Consider the following 17552-nt stretch of genomic DNA (forward strand, 5'->3'; position numbering starts at 1 on the left):
AAGCCGAAGAAATTTAGATTTAACACCAATATATATTATAGAGCATCAGGACTAATAAACAGGTATGCCTAAGTAGGCAGAGTCTAAAGTTGATGACCTGCTCATCATAATAACTACATGGAGGTACAGCCAAGAGGTTATGTTTTATGGCCGTGAAAGCTTAACAAGAAATTTTAGCCTAATTGGGTAATGAAAGTTATTTTCGCCAAATTATAGAAATTTAAGTATCTCTTTTTTTTCTTGGAGCGTTTATGAATATTGCGACTGTATGTAGAAGTTTTCTTAAGTGAGGTAAATATTTACCCCAGCTGATTTGACAAAAGCGAGAATAGCCACAACTAGCCCGTTTACTATGAAGGTATGTGTCTCGCGGGCACAGCCTCCATGGTATGCTATGACAGGGCCAGATATGCTTTTGAGGCAGAGCTCTAGGATATACCCAGCACTTGGACAGCTGCTGTTGAGGTGGGTCATGGTGTGTTGGAGGTGCTGCCCTGGGTCAGAGTAGCTCCCAACTGTACTATACCACAGATCATAGGAGCATGTGAGTCAATAAATTGAAGAAGTACAGATTATTCAGGTAAACCCAATTTACAAAGGCCTACATAACTCCTAGTATAGTTTCATCATCAAATAATTGATCAGGATATACTGATATTTTACTTACATAGAGCATATAGAATGCGATCTTGTAATGCATAGATTACTCCCTATTTAACTAATTATGTTTTGCAAAGATTTAATTAAAAGTTTATACTGCAAGGGCTACATGTTTCATACGAATACATTAGATTTGAAAGAAAGATATTCACACTTTGATGAAAGTATATTTTCATACAGAAGTTTGCACAAGCATAGTGACAGCTGGCTCCTGGCGGTGAACATATTCGAATGGAAGCCAATACAATGCGATCTTTTTTTCTTTTGTGCTTTAATTGTGATTGTGTGTTTTATATGTACAAGTTCTTCATTACCAATCTTGTTTGGGTATTTGTACAGCAATTTAATATTGAATTTATGCACATTTTTAGTTTTTCAAGAGTTTGAGAAAATATGCTATTGTAAACATAATTTGGTGATTTTTCAATATGCCTTCCTTACACTTAATCTCCAAAAAAACACATTTCTCAAGTATTAATAAGGTTTCCTATAACGTTTTATCCAGTAAGAACACAATGGTGAGTTAATAAACCCTTTATAACAATTGGGTGGTGGCTACACATTCTTACAAAATGTTAAGGTTTTCATTATCATTCACACTTATAGATGTATTATATCCAGTTACATTTCATTTATTAGGGGACTTAATTCTATACTGATAAACTTTCCGCCAACATGCAGTGCATGTGTGTTCATGGTGTAAGAAGTAGAAGAAAATATGTGACTCTTTAAGGGGACCTGCCAATAGTAATGTAATAAAGATAAACTGGTTCTTGTGTGAACTTTCTGGCAACAGCGAGCTTAAGGGCAATTATCAACAGTTCATGAGAAAATCTCTGCATTGAAGACCAAGGACAAAATGTGATAGTTCTTTAATAAAGCTATTATTGTTCACAGCGTATAATTGCAGTTCACGTGGCCGTTTGGGAGCCCTGAGAAAAACAGCTCAAATTTACCTTCTCTCCAATTCCGAATGCAGTCCGTTCATTGGACTAGAATTAAATTATGCCAAGGCCAAAAGGGTGAAATCTAGTCAATGATCCAGTCTGAGGTCCTTGGTGGGGTAGAGTGACCTCTACATTTTTTGTTAAGACATCAATAAGACTAATAAATTTACATTATCTATTTGAAGCTCTGTGTAGGCAAAAAATTTTTTAACAAAAATACACTAGAGCTAAAGTGAAAACATAAAACACTGCAGTTAACTACTTTCTATTTCTATTACATTAATTTTTAAAATTAGCAGGAGACTTATGAACTATATTACATTACATCGTAACTTAACAGTATGTGCAGAAAACACTATCCCTAAGGAGGCAACTCCAGAAAATGCTAAATGTCAGTCTTTAGTAGAGGGCTATTTGTTGGTGCTTGTATTTGTGCTTTTCTTTTTGTGTAGTTCAAATACTGTACCAAATGACACTCCAAGACAGAGGCTTTTTACAGAAATAACCCCATGGAAATCCACGAAAATATATCCAATTTCTATAAGTGCTTTATTCTAAATCCACATGGAGTGTATAGGCATATAGCGTAGAAACAAGTAGAATCAATGACACTTTCCGCACAATTGGGATTAATCATAGCATTATTACAGTACAGAATTACCACTAACATAACAATATGCTAAATTAACAATAACATGAACACACATAAAACATACTGTTACAGAAGCAGAAGAGGGCACTAATATTGAGAGCATACAATCTATTAGGAGATTGAGGGGTAATGAGACAGGAGGTAAGGGACTGCATGGAGAAGGTTGATTTGTAGCAAATGTCACATGGAGAAATCAGTAGCAATGACTCTTTCATGAAGGAGAAGAGAACAGATGGTTTCGTTCAGAACAAAGGGCATGGTATTAGAAGGATATTTTGTATACTTCTCTGAACAGGTGGGTTTAAAGTTAAAATAACTAGGTGAGTACCTGGCAGAGTGTGGTAGCGAGGTATGAAGTCCTGTGTGACATCACAAGAGAATGAATACGTCTGAGGCCCATCTGGACACAAAACAAAAAATTACCAAATTACCCATTAAATCACAATGACATAAAGGGAACCTAGCACCTTCTTAACCTGGTGCCTTCAGGCAACCTCCTGGAATGCCTAATACATGCACTGGCTGTGTGTGTGTCTGAGTTTGCTATGTTTCTCTCATTCTATATATCCCTAGCCAATCTCTGTGTGTGTTTGTGTCAAATGCGTTATCCATCTGTGTCTTATTTTTCATGTGAAACAGTATAAACCTGAATTACCTAATACTCTTACAATGTATTCATAACAAATGTCCAGACGATGGGTTGACCTAACCTACCTCAACACCTCTTAACATAGATATTACGAAAGCCATGCTTGAAGAAGATCACTTTCAAGTGAGGAAATGCATTGTTAAGGAGAGAGTTGTTTTTTTAACAAATGAAGATGGAATTCTCACATTACAGACTGCAAGGTCACATTTCCAAGAAAAGTACATTTTTTATAAATTGCACAATCCTTTCAGGTGAGCTAAAGGTAATTAGTGTACTTTCTACTATGTGCCCACCTTTTGAAATTTGACACATGACATCATTAAACCCATAACTGTCTAGGACTGAACAATGAACCACGCTCTGGGCTTGGAATGCAACCAGGAAGGTGGTTTTCTCTTTCATGTATTTGCAAAAAACCAAACATCTGGTAGACATGGGAGACAATGGGTTGTCCTGTGATTATTGACATCCTGTACTAGTAAATACAGCAGATTAATTTTGTTGTATAATGAGATGGGCAATTAGAATCAGAATCCTTGTCAAGAATGAAAACATGAATCCATTTACACAGCCTTACCATGTTACAAGGTGATTGTGAAATATATAAAGAAACAAGCTGTAGCATTAACATTAACCATAATAATTTGACTACAAATAATTTACTTACAATGTTCTGGATCCAATTTATAATTTAGGGCAGATTAAGGTAAAGTAGCATTTACCAATATATATATATATATATATATATATATATATATATATATATATATATATATATATATATATATATTTAAATATTTCTGCACAGATTTACTACTACTACTGTAAATATGTTATTTTAGACCAGGTGAGGTAATCGTTACTCTCACACTTAATTTTCAGAGTTCTGTTTTCACAAAGGTAGATCTTATGAGAAAATATTAATGGAATAGTGAGAGAAGCCCAGACAGAGAGGGCTTTGGCTATTTCATTGTCAGTCTATGGTATATATATATACACTATATAGACAAAAGTTTTGGGACACCTAACCATTACACCATCAGTGAATTTTATGACAATGCATTCTAAATACATAGACATTAATATGGAGTTGGTATTAGAGGACTGCATTGAGATGCAGGTCCCACGGGTCCTGTCAAAAAACCTGCAGGTGCGGGCGGTTTTTCGGGTATTGCGGGCAGGAGCGGGTGGTCAGATAATGTACCTGCGGGTCCCAGTATTCCCGCGCACTCCTGCAAGGCTGCCTTTGTGTTACTCGCACACAGCGTCTCTTCTCTTGTCCCACCTAGGAACCCAGCAGAGTCATGTGAAGTGATGTAAATTCACGTGACTCCGTGAGAAGCGTGAAGGCAGCCTTTGCAGTTCAGGTAAGGGAGTGGGCGGGATGGGACAGATATGTTGCGCGAGCCAGCGGGATTGGACAAATATGTTGCGGGAGCGGGCGGAAGTGGGACACACACGTTGCGGGAGCGGGCGGTAATGGTCAGAAATTCAGCGGGAGCGGGATTAAGAAAACAGTCCCACGCAGGGCTCTACTTGGTAACCTTTTGCAGCTATAACAGCTTCCACTCTTCTGGGATGGTTTTCCGCAAGATTTTGGAGTGTTTCTGTGGGAACTTTTACCCATTGATCCAGTAGAGCATTTATGAGGTCAGGCACAGATGTTGGACGAGAAGGCCTGGCTCACAATCTCCATTCCAGTTCATCCCAAAGGTGTTTGATGGGCTTAAGGTCAGAGCTCTGTGCGGGACAGTCAAGTTATTCCACACCAAATTCATCCAACCATATCATGCTGGAATAGAAAAGGGCCTTCCCCAAAGTGTTTTCACAAAATTGTAAGCACAGCATTGTCCATAATGTCTTTGCATGCTGAAGCATTAAGATTTCCCTTCACTGAAAGTAAGGGGCCCAACCCCTGGAAAACAGCCCCGGACCGTTATCCCTCATTACAGTTGGCACAATGCAGTCAGGCAGGTAACGTTCTCCTGATATCCACCAAACCCAAACTCACTCATCAGACTACCAAACAGAGAAGCGTGATTTGTACACCACTTAATCCGACACTTGGCATTGTACTTGGTGATGTGCGGCTTGCATGCAGCCACTTGACCATGTAAACCCATTCCATGAAGCTCCCGCTGCACAATTTTTGTGCTGACATTAATACCAGTGGAAGTTTGGAACTCTTCAACTATGGAATCAGTAGAGCGTTGGCGAGTTAATGCTGTTCCTAAGCGCTTCTACTTTCCAATCACTTATAGTTGACCGTGGAATATCTAGCAGGGATGAAATTTCACAAACTGACTTATTGCAAATGTGTGTAAACGCGGACTGCATGGCTAGGCGCTTGATTTTATACATCTGTGGCAATGAGTCTGATTGAAACACCTGAATTCAATAATTAAGAAGCGTGTCCCAATACTTTTGTCCATAAGCTGTAGCTTCATTGCTTGTGAGGTGATTATGACTGTGCTGAAATGAAGTGAAAAGTGAAGTGAAAATCTACTGCAATATCTCAGATTGTGTTAACATGTTACCAGTCTGAACATATTCTAAACTTCATCAATACATACATGTATAACAATATATAGATCATATTTATTTAGAATAATATATCTGCAATACCTGTATTTTTGGGATGTAGGTAGATGTGAAACCAGGGAGACTCAATAGTAAAACAATGATATGATGCCTGCTTGTTGCTTCCTAAATATACAGTAGTTTAATCATATGGAAGCTTTTCAGAAATTTGAAATAAAAGATTTGTACTTAAATTAAGACTAATGCCCAAAATGCTCAAAGCACACAGCAGATAGAATAAAGCTCACCAAAATATATGAAGTTTTAAGCTGTACTGATTAAATTTACATTTACCTCTAGCGGAAACATATCCCTTATCAATGTCATTTTCATGATTTATTCATGCAAGAAACTGATTAAAGATACCGGGGGAACTCTAAGCAAGTCTGTTACAACACCTAACAGCACTTCTACTGTTTAGGAAAACAAACCACCTGGTCAGTATTGCAAAGAAATAATCATTATATTAAGTAAATTAATACATGAAGTGTAAATACATAAATAATGCTCAAAGCTCACTAGAACATTGTCCAGTTTAAATGTAGTAATCGGCTCAGCTAAGGGCAGCAGGCCAAGGTCAGAGAATGCGGATATCTACTGGTTCAAGTCCTGTACCATGAGAAGTGGCAAGAGTTAAGTCATAATACAGGATCACACCCCAAAGTAGCAGTGGGCAACAATAATAACGGGTTGTCGTGATCATCTATAGCCATCAACTTAAATGCTGGCAAATATTTCTTAAAATTAATCTGTACTATATCTTATATAAAAAAAATCAACAGGTGCATTTACATTATTATTATTGTTATCTTTTATTTATATAGCACCAACAATTTACGCAGCCCTTAATACAATTCATATATTCAAGGGGTATGACAAGACGAGAATTGACAGACTAGGACAAACTATGCGTTAGATGATCCAGCAGTAGTACCAATCAAACATTTTGGGGAATGTGATCACTGCCACCCGCTTTCCCCTCCTTATGATCTCCATAAGATATCCCCTTGAGAAGAACATTTATCTCATCTGAATGCAGACAAAAAATGGTTTGCCCTTAATGAGCAGAGTCCTTCTTTTTGTAGTAATGGAAACAAAAAAAAATCTATGTATGCCGTCACAGTTCCTTCAGAGTATTTCTACCTAGGGACCCTAAGAACTGAACAGGGTGTCTAATGACTCAATAAAAAAGTAGCCCAAAACACATTTGGTAGACAAGACTTACACTGTGTTTCAGGGTCAGACTAGGGAAGGGTAAGCGACCTGGCACTTTAAGACCAGCAGCCACTAAGCGATGTATGTTCGGCCACTGGCTGAATACGTGTCGCCACATGCTATGCTGTTACACTCTTGCAGCCAACAGCCATTTGTATCCAACCAGCAGCTGCACATTGCATGACCTAAGGGTATTTTGTGGGGATGTGCCAGGTGGCCAGTCCAATGTACCAGGTGGCCAGTCATGGCTCTGTCCAGTTCAGGTAAACTCCCACTGACCATAGGTAGGCATAGGTGTTAGGCGCAGAAAAAATCCAACGTATAAATCTTGCTTAAAGTTCATGTTATTCTACCCACTGTAGGTAAAAGACATAATTTATTTTTTTTACAAAAAACTCCTGGTAACGACCCGCAGTGTCCTAATCAAACCAACAAGGAGACAAATCCCCTTTTGCTTTCGTTGAGACAATCTGCTTTTGTTGATGGTGAGCTTTAAAAATAGCAGCCTTCTATGAGAGAAGCTAATCATCTTTTTTTCTGAACAGCTTAATTTGTGTGACAAACGTAGCATTTTTTACCATTAATGGATTTGTGCTACAAGGACAGTCCCAGCGATATAGCTAAAAGAAAGCACACAATTATGGTATGTCAAACCTTACCATGAATGACATAGAAAGAACGCATAGATATATATTCTGTTTTCCAATGAGCCATTGTATTCAAGCAATAAAAGCAAATGTATGCCTCTTGGAAACTTATCTCACAGACCTTGTTGGTGCATGAAAATACAATACGAACTTCAGATATTGTAGAAACCCAGAATATAGTTTAACAGCTATCTGTTTTATTTTTTTGATTACTATTTGTATGATAATTATGTTGACTAATATACTACAAAACCACAGAATATATTTCCATATTTAGGTAATGAATAACGCATTCCGACTGTCTACTATATTTGCTAATTAGACATGCAATCATTTACACTTGTTTTCCATGGTATTACTATGTAAGGTAATATCTTTTCAAGTTCATTTTCATGTTTTCATACCCTGCTTCTAAAAGGAGGACTGCATCTCTTTTTTATAAAGGCACTAAACTTAAAAAATAACTTATGCTTCGTTACCTGGTGTTCCAATAGTCTCCACTAACCTTCTATATATTAATGTAGGTATATATATATATATAGAGAGAGAGAGAGAGAGAGAGAGAGAGAGAGAGAGAGAGAGAGAATATTTTATATGACATTACTCTTGTCAATAACATAAAAAGAATAATGTCTTCATTGTTGATAAAAATGATATGCAAGCATATCACATGTATATATAACTAAAACTTTATGTTTTTGTATTTTAAAGGCCTCTTCTTTTGGGGGTTTAATGCACTTTTGGCTTACATTTCCAAGCCAAGGAAAAACAATGTGTTTTCATTTAAGCAACTTTCACCTTTTTTATATGCAATCATTTTACTTATGTTCAAAATAATCTGAGATCAAACGCAAACTGAATCATTTCAGATGTACAGTGGCTTTATTGTTAAGCTGCAGAGTGCATGATCCAAAGCAAGTCTTTCATAAAACATGATGGAATTATTGTACGTTATCAGTGCAATGTACTCTGCACTGTGTGTGCAAGCTGTGGGATGCGTTTTTACACTTCTCTTAATGAATTGAGATCACATTCTTTCGACCGCCCTGCAAGACCCTATATTTAATGGAAACAGATTGTGGTGAGTGGGTGAACTGTACTGTGGGATGGCAATACAAGGCTGTTGTTTAAAACGTTGAGGTTTCATTGAGATTTGATCCTTTGAAATCGCATATGGAAATCTGACCCCTTACATATTATGCATGATCACTAAAGGGATTATTTGTTTCCATGTCAGCTTTGAAACAACAAAATGGATCTATTCTGCTAATGTCATTATATAGCACATTATATATTAAAAAGTTTCAACAAATCACAATAAATAAAAACATTGTTATCTTAATTATACTTTGCTGAAGTACAGTGTAGGAGCCAAATAAGAATGTTGATGTGGAAATTGTCCCCATATATGTTATATAAATGAGGGTAATTAAAATCAAGCTTTGTTTAATGGAGATATTGGAACCAAAATTATTGTTGCAATATACAATTGCCCAATATACAGGAATAATTATACATCTGTGAGGTGTATAAACTATATTATTTTACTAGGGAAAAGAAAATATGTTGGTGCGCTAAGCTAGTCTCAGGCTCAAATCATACAAATGTGTAATACGAGGCCTACCAAACAGGAGTAAGCCTGCTGCAAATACAGTGTATTGGCTGTACAATGTATACATTAGGGTGCTTCTCACCCTAATAAAGTTGGCAACAAATATATAAAGATAATATAAATGAGAGGTTTTGGTTATATGAATTGGCCAAAGCATAATTAAGCTCACCCGCCACGTCAAGGCACACTCTCAATAGGGTGAGAACCTACTCTCACCTCCTACAGTTTATACTACTACCAAAACCTTATTAATGCGTTGGGGGAGGTGCAATTAAACCTCATTTTTATTATGTTTATATATTTGTTGGCAACTTTATTAGGGTGAGAAGCGCAGACAGCTTTTGGTTTTTGTATATAATATATTACTGTATAAATATAAATGAATATGTAGACTGTTCAAGTTCAGCCCCCACCAAAGGCATTAATATATACACATGCATATCTAGATGCCACACAGCATATAAATACTTTGAGTATTGCTTAAATATACACTACATAACAACACATATTTTATTCATGAACCATAATGCAGAAATTATGCACTTTGGTTCTTAAAGAAGTATATTTAATTAAAAGTTTAATCACTAACAAGCTGTCTTCAATGTATCTATCATCTGTTTTCTTGGGGTTTGTAAGCAATCATCCTATCTGTCTGCACTGTCTGTGGAAGTTGGATCAGCTACCATCAGCGATGCAGAGAGTTTTTTGCATAAAAAAGTTGGGGCCTCGTGATGCTGCAAATGATTTCCAGTCTCATGTATTGACATTTTAAGCAGGGAAAGCTGCATATTTACCCTTGGTCATTGTGGAGCATCGTCTTTCAATGCATGTTATGGAGGCAGTGATGGACTCTTCACAGTCCTCTATAGCGTAATGGACCTTTTGAGAAGATCAGAGTTGGGCCGCAGCACATGGGAATCCTGATCACCCAAGAGGGCGATTAGCCTTCCAGTTTTGCAACAGAGGTATGTCCACCCCCTCTGAAGCTACTGGTAAGAAATATGGCACAAAACAAAGCAAGAATTCAGCACCTACTCAGCAAATACAATTTAAAAAACACCCTTCCAAGGCATAAATATTGCAAGGGTGTCACACTATATGCCCATATATTGCTTAGCCCACCACTAAGTCAAAGTATGGCCCATTTCATGCCATCTAAATTGTAAGCAACAAGTGGGTCTCTCTTGCTTTCATGATGCAGAACAAGCCGATTTCTGTGACTCTGCTGGCACTCACCTCTAGTAATGGTGCTCAAACACAAGGCTTGATAGAGACGTGTACCTGGTTACAATGTCATATCCCATGTGATATATTTCAAAGTCATACATCGATCACAACCTGTGGTAATGCTAGAATCCATTAAATAATTCAATAATAATTCCATACTAGTCATTATGGATCCACTGTGTGAACTAGACAGTCCCACTCTGATCATTTCTAAGCAATCCTGCCAATCATACTCAATACACACACTTGACACAAACTCACACACAGTATACCTGAATACTCACCCACACACTATATGCACATAGCACTAATTCTACATCCCATGGCATTTAAACTTTATTCAATAGAGGATCAAATAACATACACCACTTCTAGTTCCAAGGCAGAGACTAACTAATTAAAATAAAAAATTGATATCTTTATTGGCTAACTGACATATAATAGATTGTAAGCATTAAACATGATCTAGGTATCTTCTTCTGAAAATGATCTAGAAATAGGTAGTCTTAAAATCTTGTTATCTATTATATTTCAGTATGCAAACTATATATAATATTTATCAAATGTGCTCGTTTTCTTTCTATGGCTAACACGGTACAGATCTATATAATTAGAATATAAAATTGTAAAACTACAATTAATTCAAAAATGTTATGTCTTAGGTCTATAAGCAGCAGACTTACACAAAGCTAAGACCTTCAATATTTATGTTAATATGTTAATTCATAATCAGGTAATGAAAAGAATGTACTCACAGTGCCAATTTTTGGGGATTCCATGGCAGACACATGATAATGGGGTTTCATCTATTTTACTATTGACATATTGACTATTTACTTTTTAAGAGCGTCCTTTCTGTTTAATTCACGGTCACAATACCATGGTTATATGTTAGCTAGCTAGTGGTGGATGAAGCAGTATGTTGAAAAACCTATTGGTGCTTTTTGGGGTGCACAGGTTGCCGTTCCTTCAGATTTCACAGTGTCACCTCTCCCAGCCAGTCAACAGACAAAATGGGGCAGTGACATCTTTTGATGACATCAGGCACCCCTTGTGTGAACTTGCGTATTCCAGAAATTCAAGCAGCTTGCTTTACTGCAGCTTACGTAAATATGCAATGATGTCGTACACTATGTTGTGTGTAACGTCAATGCTGCTGGCGTCAAGGGTCCAAGACGCTCATAGCTCACGTGCAAAGATGCTAATGTGTGCCATGGGAGTACCTGCCCAGAGACTCCACTTCTCTGATTCATGAGTCATGGTGCCTGGGCTCCAGGTCAGCTGAGCACCTTCCTAATCCCCTTAGATCCCTATCCGAAAGAGGGAGGGCTCCGAGTAGATGAAGTATGATCATAGGTAGGTAAGTATTCCTGTTAAAGCTCCAGGTAAGTAAAATAAAACACTTAAAAACGTACTTATAAAGTAATTATGTATTACTTAATGTCCCATTAGCCAAAAGATTGGGCCAGGGTGCTGAGTGTTCCCCTTAAAGATATCCTGGAGCTTGAGAAGAAGGTCCTGCTCTCAATACAGCAAACACATGGCTGTTTCTATCATGTTCACATTCTAAACTGACATAGTTCTACCACCACAAAATATATTATAATTAATGATCATTTCAGACCGACTTTGTATTTTTTTTTACATGGTAAATAGGACAACGGAAAGAATTCATGTCCCTGTAGCTTCATTTTCCTGTTTAATTTTAATTAGCATCAACCTGAGACTCACTGGGGTCAAACGTTATTTCCATGAGTTATGACCCTGTGATACCCTTGGGTCAAATAACAAGGTGGTTAGTTTCAGGATAACTGGCTCAGCTGTAGTCACTGATCAGCATTCTTGGTTCTCACAGTGTCCATATAACAAAGAAAAAGTGTTGCAGCTCTGCCATGACACAAAAGAGTATTATATGTATCAAAGACGAATAATGAAATTAACATCAGGGTTACTTTCTGGTAGAATTACACAAACCACAGACAAAAGTACAGGGAGCCAGTTCAGCCATGCTGAATAGTTGTGACCTTTATTTGATCATACAGTATCCCAATCTATGACCCTTCTTAAACTAAGGATAAAAACAAATTCCTTCATTCATGCACATTACCTGAGCTCATCACTTCCCCAAGATAATCCATTCCAATACTTTACTTCCCTCACTGTAAAGAATACCTTCCTCTGTTTAAGATGGGATGGAAATATGTATTACTGAGTCAACGCAGCAAATCATATGGAGTCAAATAACCCTTTGGGGCCTCGGAGATCCATTCTTTAGATGGAAATGATAATGTCGCGGGAAGCTTATAAGACTCCACCTTTTTCGGTGTTATCACAATAAAGGGCTCCATGAAAAATATACAGGCGAACTTAAAAACGATAAAATATATTATTATTATTATTATTACATCAGGTTTATTATTGAAACCCTCTTAAAGGGCACAGTAAGGTAGCTGCCTCATATCCATTTTTTAAAGTTCTTGAAGGTAAGTAAGGTTTGCGCAAATTGTTTAATACCACTTTAAATTGGCAGCTGCTTTGATTCTGGTTTCTATATTTTGCATCAATTGGAAGCAAACCTTGTGATGGAAGAATTTGAAGGACACATGTCTTTATTTTGTAACTTCATGAACAATGTAACTATCTAAACAAACCATTTCATACAGATAATGAACACAAAGAACTTGATTAAATAATTACTTTTAATTAGACCTGAACTGACACAGTAGAAAGATCAAACCATTCCTTGAATGCAGTGACAGGTCTGACTAATGCAAAGCAGCCATTGTAAGCCAATGTTTGCAGGTGTACTTACTTTCTAGTGACAAAGAAAGTCCTTGAAAATATAATTGAGCTATTCTGTTCCATTTTAAAGCCTCTTTTAATTGTGTACGTATTAACATAAGAAAAAAAAATTGTATGGCCCTGAAAAATAAACAGTAATAGAAGAGATGATTTAATTAAGCATAGCAGCAATAGGATGCATACTCTTTCAAATATATTCACAAGGCAAGGAAGACATCTTAATTGTTTGTTTCTCTAAGGGAAGGAGCTAAAACAGGGAATTAATTTGGTTTAGCCTGGGAAACAAATGCTTCTGCCTGCCTAATTCTAACAGTTAAATATCACTTTGCAGACATGATATCATGTAAATCAGGCCAGGAAAGGTAATACTGATTTAAGAACCACTCAGCCCATTTACTCTTCCTATCTTTCCTGATGTAGAGACTCAAACCTTAGTCAGTCCCTGGTCTTGTTATGTGTTGAGGACAGTTTTATGCCTATCGCCCGTATGTTTCAATTTCCTCTATTAACTGTTACCACAACTGCAAGAAGACTGTTGCACTTATCTACCACTCTCTCGGTGAAGTAAACTGTCTATATGTTACATCTAAGACTCAACTTTTAGGCTCTGAAAGTCTATAGTTAATATAATAAAGCACTTAAAGGTTCTCAGGTATATAGTGTGGATTCTGATCAGCGTCAGGAATAAGGCAGCACCATAAAGAAATGCACTCACAGCTTACAGGTTTCAAATCTGTATTCCTTCATCTTGAAAGTGCCTCAAAGGCAGACAGAAGATCTAAAAAACAGCACTTAACTTGTTTCACATGCAGTGGCTCTTATTCACCATTCTTTAATGAACAGAACATTGAGATTTTTGTCTCTGTATATAGTCTTCAATATAACACTGATCTGTTGTAATGACCAGCAAACACTATCGTTGGTTTATCGCCTACTTCAAAAAAATATTCTTCGACCAAATAGAATGGAATACAATACTGCCATATTGATGAACTAGCTTTTCAACAACATATTCTTCATGTCATTGCCAATAAAACCCCTTGGCTATATTGTGTCTAATAGTTTCACTGAACTGTGTTCATCTTACCATTGTGCAATCACCATGTGCCTTCAGAATTGAGAAAAGGGTGGTGCTGTATATGGAACTAGGGAATGGCTACTAAGTGGAGTGCCCCCCCACCAAAAAATGATGTGTATTCGGTCATGGAAATTTGCTATTGTAAGATGGAAAGCGGTAATTGAGTTTTTTCTCTCTTGATTTAGCAATTGTATTGTTGTGGTATATTGTGGTTTAATGCAGGGGCACTGCCCTGGACTTGCAATGTGTGGGGAGCTGCTGTGATGTAAAGGGATGAGGGGAAGGGAGTAAGAGACAGAAGGGAAGGGGGGAGTATGTTTTATTTTAGCATGAATTTTTATCTGTGTTTGTGTTAGAATGAATGTGCACGTGAGAGGGAGTGTGTGTTAGCATAAGTGTGTGTGTTATACAGTGTGTGAGTGGGTATTTGTAAATCTCTGTTAGTGTAAGTATGTGTTAACATGACTGTACGTTTGTGTAGGTGTGTGTATATATATGTGTCAATGTGTATGATTTATTGAGGAAAAACCTCGGTGAACCTGACTCCGCATACAGGGTCCAGCAGGACTTGACATAACGCTGCGATACACTGCCTTAATTTACCTTTCTTTCATAGTGCCTTGAATTCTTTTCCCCTCTTCTGAGACATGCTTGTTAAAGTGTTGATTAATTTTTAAGCTTTGTTTCATTTACGCTACTCTTCTGTTCATTTAGTCTCCCTTTGACAAGCCTGTTATAGTCAACTCCAATGAATAAACAAAATTTCACACTCACGTATCTGTTTACTTTATAAGTTACAATCCGCAAATCAATACTGTCTTGACTGAAGCATCCTCATCTGGCAGATTATTGATAGATAAAAATGTTCTTAGTACCTCTCTGTCCATTTGTGTGCAGCAGTCAGCTCCCGAGTATATATTGAGTTGTGTGACTTTTAATTGCTCTCAAAGTTTTATGAGACAGCGAATCTACTCCTAGATGGTTACTTAAATATAAGATCAATACTGATCACCTGAAAGCTAGATTTCTCATTCAAAGAGAGTTAAGCTCCTGCGAACAATATTTTTTGAAAAGAAAAGCGGAAAACCTAAACTTAGTATACACATATTGTGATGGTATTACTATTTATTGATTTATATAGCGCCATCATATTCTGCAGAGTTACCCAATGGGTTAACTTTATGTAACAATTAGTGCATCATATAACAATTTGGACTTACAGCAACAAAAGATGCGGAGGGTCCTTCTCAAACAAGCTTACTGGGCTTGTAAAAGTTAAATAGTAATATATTAAATTATATAGTAGTATATTATAGACTTGTGCATTCAAATTCGTATGAATTGCAAATTTATTGAATTCAACAAAATACAGGCCAGACCCCCCCCACAAGGTGGATGAAGACAAAGCAAAAATCTCTGAATTCTCATTCCAAAATTCGCAGGCCCTTTCAACTCTGACGACCACTTCCACTTCTGCTTAAACTTCCGCATCTTCTTGTTCTTTATCTTCTCTCTTTCATCGTCTCTCTTTTATCTTTGAAAGAGGAAACATAATTCGTAATTTGTAATTCGTTGCCAGAAAAAGGATGGGCCAAAAGTGAATGGAAAAATTTGCCCCATTTGTTTTTGGCCCATTTGCACATTTCTAGTATATTATTTATCACGTAGTTGTCAATGTATTTAATATTATTTGAAGCTTAAGAGATAGTATTTTGTGAGTGCTTTCATATTCATGCGTTGAAGCTGCAAAGATTGCTTAATTTATGGAGAAACGTCAGCTCCCTGCCCCCATTGGCCTCCTGACATTTCTTTCCAATCATTGGCTGTTTAAAGCAGCCAATAAGTAGCAGGAAACACATATTGATGCTCCACTGAAACAAATGGGGGCAATTTTGGCGTGGTCACTGGAGGGGGGTCACAATAAAAAAAAAACTTTTAATAATGCTGATCTTCAACCATGTGGCAAGAGTAGGAACTTTTAACTAAGTAGATGATAGGAATTATAGTAATAAATAGGGGTACTAGGTAACGTAAGTAAGTGAAATATGGGGTAGGCCTGAGTGCAGAGATGATTTGCAACATGAAAGTTAATCAAGTAGTGTCTGGAAGACAAATAACTAGCAAAACAATGGCTGAAGCAATTCAAAGAGGAGTAAATTGAAACCAACTTCAAAGAAGGGGAGACAGAATTGAATAATAATTTAAGAAATGCAGACTTGGCAGCAGTAGATCACTCTGACTAATGGGATGTCATTGCTAAATTGCAAGGGATTTGTTCAGGGAATAGCACAGAAAGTTTTTTTGTAACTAGTCCATTGATAATAAGGGTTTTAAAATGCTAACTATATAGTTATGAGCTATGCAAACAGGAAGTTGTTAATAAACATTATTTATTGCAAAGTTCTCTTCAACTATATTTGCCATAAAAGAGGTATAAAAGACTGAAACATGCTTTAAGCGGCAACCCCATGCTATTGTCTCAATTAACAAATGAAACAAGTAAATACTTTAATTGTGGCAACTATCTAACCTGGCCAGCGTGGAATTTTATTCATCTGGAGTGTTGCCAAAAGTATGCCCCGCTAAACTATCTCCTCTAAAGGCAACTAGGTCTTTGAGTTCCATTGCTTTGTGTGATGTGAGTATGTGTGGCATTAAATCACATTAAGCATCAGAGTCAGTGAAATAATTTAAAATCGGACACAATAACAGACTGGCACAAAAGGGGAAGAGGGAAGGGAAACAGTAGGAGAGGACTCTTGGATGGGGATGATCTGTAGAAGTTGCTGGCCTTCAGATGGCTTGATTAGGATGATGGGTGCATGAGAAAATCAAATAGGGCTGTTTGGGATTTATTTAGATAAGAGGGTATATGATATATGGCCAGGGTCAGAAGCTTAGCAGGCAAAACCCATCAGAGAACCAGTAAAAAGGAGAGGAATTTTTTGATGCTTAACTGACATTCCCATCTTTATCCCGAACTAAAGCATGGCCCCACCATGTGTAATACCCATAGCTAGGAGAGAAACTATTGACTCTGCTACATAATTAATTACATCGTATAAATGCTAATCCAAACAATATCATTGCTCCCTGTTTTTTCTTTTTTTAGAATAAATCTGGTCCCTTTAATCTTATTTTGGAGATCGTGCTTTGTTGAACAGGACCATAGTAATTCTCTTGGACCTACCACATGAAATCATTGATTATACAATATACAGATCCTGCAAAGACACTTCAAATTTGACATGGGTATAATTAAACATTCAAAGCTGAGCATACCGAGGGAGACAATGACTTTTTATCCCTGTGAATCAGATAATCTTTCCTTCCGTTATTGGCAATTATGTACTTTTTTCACAGAATGGAATCTGGATGCATAATGGGATAGACCCATAAAGAGTGCCTTAAAGATAACTCACAAATCTAGATGGGCTTTACCTGGTTCTTAATTGCTATCTTTGTCTCTGTTTAATCCGTGGT

This window comes from Spea bombifrons, chromosome 1 (genome assembly GCF_027358695.1).
Source record: "Spea bombifrons isolate aSpeBom1 chromosome 1, aSpeBom1.2.pri, whole genome shotgun sequence".
NCBI classification, from domain to species: Eukaryota; Metazoa; Chordata; class Amphibia; order Anura; family Pelobatidae; genus Spea; species Spea bombifrons.